Here is a 10,227-nt window from a genome sequence, read left to right on the forward strand (position 1 = left end):
CAACATAACACATCAGAGATACTTCAGGTGCAGCTAACATTGGGTAAGACAACGATTCAGGTCGTAGCCTGCTATAGGTCCCTAACAATGTCCCAAGACTTACACTTCACCTTCCTAAGCACATTGGAGAATATTAGGGTCCAACCTAACACTGTCATACTGGGCGACTTCAACTACCCCTCCATTAACTGGGAAAACTACTCAGGTACCAATACACTTGCCCAAAGTTTCCTGGAATTCATTAATTCAAATGCCCTAGACCAGCTCGTTCTTACACCCACTAGAGGTAGCAACAGCCTTGACGTGGTCATTACTAATATGGGTGACCGTTATTCTACACCAATAGTTAACTCTTCCCTGGTTAGATCCAACCACAAACTAATCACCCTGGAAATCCACATCCCTCCCACCCCCCACAAAGGAAACAACCATGAAAAACTTCTCCAAAGGTAACTTTGGGCTCCTAAAAACAGAGGTGGCTAACTTCATGGCAACCGTGCAAATGGAGAATAGTTGCATGACCGCCGAATCATACATCAATGCACTGTACAAACACGTACACAAATGCATGGATCTCGCCATACCCAAAAGAACCAAGATGCTGTCCTCCAAAAAAAAGGAAGCCAATTTGGTGGTCCCCTGCCATAATCAAACTCTACAACACAAGGAGGGAACTGATGCAGATTAAGGTGAAGTCCCAAGACTGGAAAAACTCCCTTATCAGCCTCAAAAAAAGTTGAGATCCGCCATAAAATCCTCTAAAGCTAGCTGTCAAAACAGAATTGCAGCAGGTAGTAAAGACTACCACAAGGCCTTCTATAGTTATGTAAACAATCTCCATGGCAATACCCAGATTTGCTCTGAGCTACTGCACAATGGTACCTCCTATACCGAGCTAACAGATATTGCCAATATACTGGCCGACAGATTCAGTGTCAACTTTACCCCTCTCTCCCCCCCAAAGACCAATCACAATACCAGTAGATTGCCAGGCACCCAGTATTACTGCTGCACAGCTTAAAACAGCACTGTCCAAGGCCAAGAATACAGCTTCCATGGCACCTGACAATATCCCTGGCTGTGTTCTACATGAACTACAGAGTGAACTGGCACCTCACCTGTGTGCCCTGTTTGATCACAGCCTCACCTCAGGCTTTGTCCCTACCAAATGGTGCACTGCTACAGTCATCTCTCTCCACAAAGGAGGAGCAACTACAGACCCTGGGAACTATTGCCCCATTAGCCTGACGAGTCTGATATGCAAAACTATGGAACACATCATCATGGACCTAATAAACAAGGATATAGGGAATCTCCAAACTCTGGTTCCCACACAGTTTGGTTTTATGAAGGGTAGATCATGCTTTCTAAACTTGGTTAATTTTTTGAGACAGTCACCAGAGCTGTGGATGAAGGCAAGGTGGTTCATACAGCCTACTTTAATCTGGCCAAGGCGTTTGATACCATTCCCCATTCAGGAATCATAGATAAACTCACTAAGCTAGGCATCAACCCTTATATCACTAGGTGGGTTGCAAACTGGCTCACAGATAGAACCCACAGTGTGAAAGTAGCGGACTCCAAGTCAGACTGCCAACCAGTCATGAGTGGAGTCTTACAGGGTTCGGTCCTGGGTCCTCTCCTGTTTGTTATATAATTCTCTAAAGTCTAGGCCAACACAAAGGGTCTCTGGCTGACAAAGTTCATAGACGATTGCAAGTTGGGAGCTATTATTAACTCCCCAAGTGATATTGACATCCTACAGAAAGGCCTGACTGAGACCAACGACTGATGTTTGAACCATGGCCTTAAGCTCAATGCCAAAAAATGTGTCGTCATCCCCTTTGGGAAAAACCCAGTTCCCATGAATTACCACATCAATGGTAGTCCACTGAACACAGAAGGTGTTATAAGAGATCTGGGAACACAGGTTGACAGCAGCCTCTTTTTTGACCACCACATTGCCACGTGATCAGAAATTCCTTCTATGTGGCACATCTCATTACTAAGGGTTTTGCATCCAGGAAGAAAGAGGTCATTGTCTCCCTCTACTCTTCCCTCATTAGGCCAATCATCGAGTACAATGCCCCATTTGGCATGTACCTCACTAGACAACTGCAACAACTGGAGAGGCCGCAAAAGTACCTCACAAAGAGGATCCTAGGCCTTAAACACTTATCCTATATGGACAGACTCAAAAAAACCTCCAACTATTCTCTGTCGCATATTGCCTACTTAGAGGCAATCTCTGCTTGACATACAATGCCATGTCTGATCCAGCTCTGTTAGAAATGCTACATCTAAAGAAATCCCAATCCCTCCACACCACATGCTCCAGTGACCTCAACCTCATTACCACAATCGCAGAACGTGCTGGAGGGACAGGTTCATAACCCAGAGACTGCCCTTGCTATGGAATAGACTTCCCATACATGTTAAACAGAGCACCTCACTGACCCTCTTCAAGAGAAACTTTGATGAGTGGATGAGAAATAGAAAATTCACCCCAGGGATCACTTCAGGGGGTCTACTCGACAGAGGCACTGGGAACTAAGGTCGGGTGGCATGATGTCAGGGTAATCCTATGGCTAGGTTTGTAAAGGCTCCAGGGCCATTAGCCTACTACACACCTATGAACCTAGGAACTATGCTCCAGATGACCAATATTGAACTAGCAGCCTGGAAAATGAAGGGATTCGATGGAGTGGGATGGCAGTGAGTGACCAATGTCTTCTCACTGATTCTGAAGAGTGGAAGGCTGCCTAACCTCATTGCAACAGCATCATTAAGAACCTAGCAAGCTCCATGCAGAAAGAGGTATAGCGCTTGGTGAGGAGGCTGCACATGCATGGAAGAGCTCATGCTGCTCCTAAAGGAAACAATTGCAGAGCTCACAAGGCTGCCATGAGATAGTATGGAGGTTAGGGCACCCCCACCCCAGCAGCAGTATGATGATGCATGAGCATCTTCAAACTCCTCACCAGCCTGGGGGAGGCTACGTTGGGTCAAATAGACTAGGTGAATGAAGAAAGGAGCTGGTGGCAAGTGATGGTCAACTGGAGGAAGGAAAAAAAGAAAGGGGAAAGAAGTAGGTACTTTTTAGCAAAGGTTTACTAGTAAGCAGACATCACATGAATACATTTGTTGGATTATAAAAGTCTAACATCTACAGAGACGTTTTACTATATAACAATATAAACATCACTGACATGCTCACTGGACAGGTCACTGTACCAAGGCTGGTATATACAATAGGGGGTATGTGCATACTCTGAAGATCTGAAAAATGACTTGCTTGAATATGACTGACATGTCACTGTAGCGCTCAATCAATCAGAGACATATAGCAACAGACTTCTTGACAAATGTAGATATAAAAAGGCAAAATCAAGGACACTATTAAAATATTACGACTATCAACCTGTGGCACTGACAGAATATGCGAACTGCAACTTATTATATATGTTCTGCAGTAACAGATGTGTACAACTGTAATGATTGTCAATATTTTATAAGAGGAATTCACTACCCCTTCCCCAAAAGTGACCACTTTTGCGAGGGGCTAAGAGGGACAGTGTTAAACCTGCAGTTGAAATCGTGGGCAAATCTGGCCATTTAATAGGTCTGCATGACACATAAACCATAAACCCCTCCTGCAAGAATCAAACTCATGCTGTCAATGTTGTCACTGAGCTGTGTATTTACTGGATAATACAAAAAGATGCACCACAGATGCATCTAGTAGAACACATGAATGGAAGTCTGCACTGTCAAATTCTAATGGGTATGTATCCCAGAGAATAGTTGTGTATGGCCTGGCAGAGGTGTGCCAAATGTGATACACATGACTAAAGCATCCCTGCTTAACATAGGCATCAGCCATACAGATAACAGTACATATAAAAACGACAATATTATGAGTGGATTCACTACTCACTGCTGAGACTTGCATGTATCTGCCACATGTAATAGCAATAGATATCTTCTGAAGCATCTGCAACTGATATGCAAATTAAGCAGTGATCCATAATAATATATGGTACAGTAGTATGTGACACTGATGGCAATGCATCAACTATGCCCATGCACAGAAATTACAGCAGTGCAAAATCAAGTGTCAGTGGTGAAGGAAGCTGTCACTGTAATATTGTACACATACCAAACAATACACAGAGCACCCTTTATAAATAGATGTCAACGCTAAGCACATGTACCACACAATCACTGTCTCCTGTCATTGCCAGTGAAAATGCTATACTGCCATGAAATGCTAGCATAAATCCTTATATCTTCATGCAAGCTATCAAGTGCTATACTGATGTGATATAGTGGTACGTTCGTGACATAGTATAGTCATACTCTAGCTGCACCTACACTACAATTGGACTTCAAGCTCTATATCATGTCCAAACAAAACCTTGTGTGTGAATCACATGTGATATAGTGCAACTGTTAAGACATTTGTGAAACTCTACCTAAGTCATGTCATTGCATTCCTTCATGCAAACAGGCTCAGTGGTGATGCATTGCTGTCAGCACTCTGGACAGTACTAAGTGTGGAAAATGCACCTGTTGCCTACCTTTCTCTGTGGCACAGGGTGCAAGAATAATGAACTCCTGGTTAGAGCACATGTGAGACAGGGTTCAAATCCAGATGATTTTCTTTTTTTACAGTTGACGTCATTAGGTAAGTATATGTGATCAGGACTAAATGTGACTATCAATAACTAGACTGAAGTATGTTTCTTCCCCAGATTGTATTTAGTAATGCCTGCCAGAGTGCACTTGTACAACTAGCAGCTGTTTTGCAGGCTTCACTGCAAATTACAAGTTAATTGTGTGTACAGCATGCTACAAATGACAAGGGATAGTATATCTTTTGAAATGATTAGTATGACTCAGCAGATGTCATAGCTCTCAACCTCTTAGAGCAAGAAATCTGGACAAAGCCATAAATAATGTGGGGACAAAGGTCCAAAAATAGAGACAGTTTTTTAAATATTGTTCTTACAAACTTAGTTTGATAGAACAACAGGTTTTGCATTAGCATGAATTTTCTGAAGGTTATAAAGTCTGAATCTCAAATGTTTGTCATTCTGTTGTGACTTCAGTCCTCACAGATTTGGCAAAGAGTTGCCAGAAAATCACAATTTTATGTATAACAGTCCAAAAATTTGAGGCAAAAATCTGGACATCCTGCAAAAATCTGTACAGTTGAGAGGAATAGAAGACGTGTAAACTATTTGTGTACAGCCGGCTATTCTGAAAGCATGTGCAGTATGCCTCTTCACAATACGGACAATTTCCAGATTATATTAGATGAACATTTCAACCATGATCGTACTAAAGATGCTACAGTATATTCTGATGAGACAGCAGAGGTGATGATAGACACATGGGTGTAGAGGAAGTAGGAGGCATTGTCCTGACACATTCATGAACATCCTAATGGTGCACTGGTATGAAGTGTCTACTCAAACAGAATATGCCCTGCTCAGTAGCATGAATTGCATGAGATAAGGGTAGAGGAGATACAGAGTGACAATAATTAATACACCCATATACATCTGTTTGAAGAAGATGTGGGACATCTGAAATACAATGGTGCCATGTGGGAATTGATATTCAACAGTTCTATCAATTGTGCCCCACCTGACAGTTTACTTGATAGGCAGATGTATCATACTTATGTAGGAGAAGGGGTAGGCAGATGAATAGGCAACTGAAACACAGGAAAGAGACCTCTAAAAACAGTCCTTAAGAGCATCCTCTTCTGCTGGGTTATAAGCCTTGACAAGATACAAATGTACGTTTTTACATCTGATCATCACCTGAACATGACACAAAGGGAATCCTACAGCATATTTTGAAACCTTGTGCACCACAGGAGAACTGGTAACCTATTGAATCAAGGTAACATGTTGGTATTATCCCTCAGCAGGGTCATGACAGTATGCAGAAATCCTGAGATCAGCCTAACAGATACACACACATAGAGGGGTGAGAGTGGAAGGGTGAATACAAAGAGAGATGGACACACACATGCCAATGTTTTGTGTAATGAACCATTCATGGACATGTTTTTGGTGTGTTCTCATTATTATCCTGTCTTGCTGTGTAGCATGAAGTGACTGACATAGGGTAAAAAAGGGCTAGGGGAGGGACAACAGGCTTATGACAAGCAGAACAAGGCTGGATAATATGTTGTAGTTGTGGGGATGGATGTCACTTCAAATACTCTGTTTTGGCCAACATTCATGAGAACTCATAACTTTGTCAAATGTTAAGATGTGGGTGATTAAAATATCATAGACGTTTAACATCATACTAAAATGAACAGCCATTCACCACAACTGGTACTGGTGCACAATGCCAAACTACATGCAAATGCAGAGGCCAAAAAGTGAAGGCTTTTTTATGGGCCATTTCTGGCCATGATTGTTTTGTGTGATTCTATGTTTTGACCAGATTAAATGTGTAAAATGGGGTTGATAGGAATGTGGTGAAATTGAGAGGCAAGCAGAGGGAACAACAAAGGAGAAGCAATACAGGCATTTGCAGGAGGGGATTGTAAAAGAACCATAGATATCCACTTCTTCACCACAGTAATGTGCACAGGTAGACAAAATTTGATGATTTTGGACTGTCAACACAACACAGATGGGTGACAACAACACAATGATGTTGTATAGCAAATTGGACCAATTCAAGTGTGTTGATAAGACACATATGTGAAGTGGAGAACTATGTATGGGGTTTGTTTGTGACATATGTGCCCTTTTTTTTTTTTTTTTTGGTTTCAAAGAGACGAATGTTGGGGAAGGGACCTAGGAATGTGAGGGTCAGGCAAATAGGGTAGGTGAAGAAGCAGGTGCAGACAAACAGGACATACAAGACACACACAGGGATGGTAGTGGACATAAAAATGTTGGGGGATGCCATGGGATAGGTAGGGGACATCAGAGCCACATGCTTATCAAGCATGGGAACAATGAGAATCTAGTTCTCATCCTCAGAACTCTTATCACTTTCCTTTTCTTCAGTTCCCATGATACTGCTTCACCTGGGAGTCTTTTTTGACTTTTTAGGAGCAACTTCACTCGGTTGATGCAGGCACCAAGGTCACTCTCTATCAGATCTCTCACCATCCCTGGAAGCTCCTAGCAGGTGACTTAATCACTGCTTCCACCAGTACTCCCAGAGGGTACCACTGCACCACCAGTCAGGGCACTGCTACCTGATGAGGATGGACCAGGTAGGGCAGAGGTTGTGGAGGTTGTATCCCAGAGGGGGTGGGTATTGGTGGAGGGTTGTCAGGACAAGCAGCAGCACATGGCCCCTGTCCCTTGCAGAAATGCACTTGGTTTGTTTGCAGAAAGGTTTGACATCAGAATGTTGTGATTCCAGGCAGCACCTCCCCCCCCCCAAAAGGAGGTAAGGGGTGGGGTGAGACAAAAAAGGAAAGAAAAGAGATGATTTGAAATATGTCATAGTCATACTTTATTACAATAAATATTGAACAGCACAAACAAACTTAAAATCAAATAAAAAACACAGTGGTACGTAAACCTCTGTTCATTGCAGCAAAAAATATTAAAAGATAAGCACTTTCTTCTCGGAACACCTCCAAGGCTTCATCATTACAAACCGCTTGAATTTAAACTAGAAAAATTCATCACATGACCCTTCAGGCAATTAAATCCTTAAAGCAACAATGTTACTAAAAGCTATGAATAAATACATTCATTTAAAATACATTTAAAACACATTGAATCAAATATATTCTCCTCATTGCCATAATAACCTTACATATTGTTTACAACTCACCCTATCTAGTATATGCCCATGTTTTTAATTAACACATAATTGAAGCAACTTCATTTATGCCAGGTATACAGCCCACATTTAAGCATGTAAGGTTTTGATGTGAATGAGCAGACTGTTACTAAGGGTGCCTGCACTCTGTAAGGTGACTGAAATTATTGTTTTTTTTTTTCCTTAAGCAGCTAACCATGTTTGCGCTACATGGCAAAGACAAAAAAAGATAAAAAAAGGAAACAAAGGTTAAACAATTAGACAGCTATGGATTTGAATCATCAGAGTATTGCATTTACACAACAGAGTTGTAGTAGGTTATCTCACCTTGCTACAGATACAGCTTTGCAATACCAATCAAATCATGAGCATACAAGCAGTTCACGATTCAGTATTAGACAGTTCATACAGTTGGACATTCTCAGTTGACTGAAAATGTGTAGATAACATATTTAGTGAGATGAGTAATCACACAATATTTATGAATATGTTTGCAAAACTACAGCTCTGACTTCTTTTTTTATTCTAAAAACCCTTCCCTTATCTCCTCTTTACTATCACATATGCAATATGTAGTGCATGTTCTCTTATTTTTCTGTCAAGATGAGATACAAATACATGAAAATAAGCAGCAGTTTTTAGCAAAGGCTGGAAACTGTGCTATTATGCCAAGAAAATATGCATGTTGATTGTTTGGTTTTGTTTAAAAGCTCACTGCAGTTAGTTCCACACTTTGTCAGTGTATCCTGACTGACACACCCACTTCAGTGAAGAGTGCCTGTGCATTACTGCATTTTGCTTCAGTCACAATTGCAAGCTATTAGCGCCTAACAATGGTGTGGAGGCTACACTATGTTTTCATCAGCTACAAAAAGTAAAAATTGTGGTATTCAGCAATATTAATGAGTTCAGACCTCAACTGTATCTTCAGATTGCTTAGAGGGCTGAATCTACACTAAATGTGAACAATGTAACTAGGGAACTTGAAGGTGAGCAGACTGTTTTCAATCATGCATATTGCTGCACTTGTGAGAAATTGAAAATGTAGGGATAAGTAGACTTTTTTGACTGCCTTTTCTATACTGGGTATTTTAGTTGCACAGGGCAGGTTATTTTATAAATTGCATAATTATATATTATAGATGTCAGTCATGTCAGATATTGATGGCATTGCTGGACAACTCACACACATTCTACATAGCTATATTTACAAGTACCAGTTATGCATGTATATTCCATCCATTCATGTTCCTACACATTTATTTTTCTAGTACACGTCCCACACTTATGTTGATAGTCCTTCAGTTACAACAATTGTCATTCAGGGCTGTCACTGATGCTAGCAGTACACAGTCATTACATGGGGGAGTAAAGGTTGTGAGCATTGCCTGGTATCACTTGTACTCTATGTGCATGTGTGCTGTCCATTGCCTCTTGGCCAGAGCGAGGACATATTGTGCACACCAATGTCTACCTACAGCCACAGCAGCTTTGGTTCACCCTCTGATTCCTCACATGCATGTGGATGTAGTGACCCTGGCAGTAGTGGTGGAATGTGTGCTCCTACTCACTTTGGTGTTCTTGTTGCAGCTGTTTTTTTCAGGATGATGTTGTGTAAGACAGCACAGATAGTGATAATTTCAGCGCAAGTACTGGGATCTTACTGCAGGATCCCTCTTCCCGGATGTATCTAGGCAACAAAACCATGACTTCAGCAGCTGAAATACATGCTATATGATGTTTCTTGTTCAGGAGTGCCTCATTATAGCATTTCTCCATGGGCATCATCAGGCCATGGTTCCAATGCATACCCTAGATCCCCCAGTAAATGGTCTTTTGGGATGTCTCCCTTGGAAAACCTGTGGTAGAGCTGTGAGGTGTGCCAGATATGGAAGTTGTAGTAACTTCTAGGGTTGCCAGTACTTACATTCAGAATGATTCTCCTAGCATTACATATGACCTGGCAGTTAAAGGAGTGAAACCCCTTTCTGTTGCTATAGACCTTTCCCTGTTCCCTGGGTGGTCATTTGATCTCAATGTGGGTGCAGTCTGTTCCACCCAAGACTTCAGAGAAGTGTACTACAGGATAGAACTCCTGCATAGTTCTAGCTCTGTCCTCAGGGGTACAGGGAAATATATACAGTCACTGTCATGCTGTAGCATAGCATTCAGGAACTGATGAATAGTTCTGGATGCTGATGCCTGTTAAACCACCAGAATGTTCCTTGTAAGTCTCTGAAAGATTCCTGTTGTTAAAATTCTAAGTGTTACCCATACCTTGGTCTCCACTGATATGGGTTCCCCTTGTTTTGCCCTTGGTCTTAGGTGTGGATGACACAGTTTCTGGAGAGTGCCTCTATTCAGCCTTTAGCACTCTACTATTTCCATTTCATACAAACCATGAAAAGTTAA

Source organism: Protopterus annectens, chromosome 17.part0 (assembly GCF_019279795.1).
Source record: "Protopterus annectens isolate FY-2018-M chromosome 17.part0, PAN1.0, whole genome shotgun sequence".
Classification (NCBI taxonomy): domain Eukaryota; kingdom Metazoa; phylum Chordata; order Ceratodontiformes; family Protopteridae; genus Protopterus; species Protopterus annectens.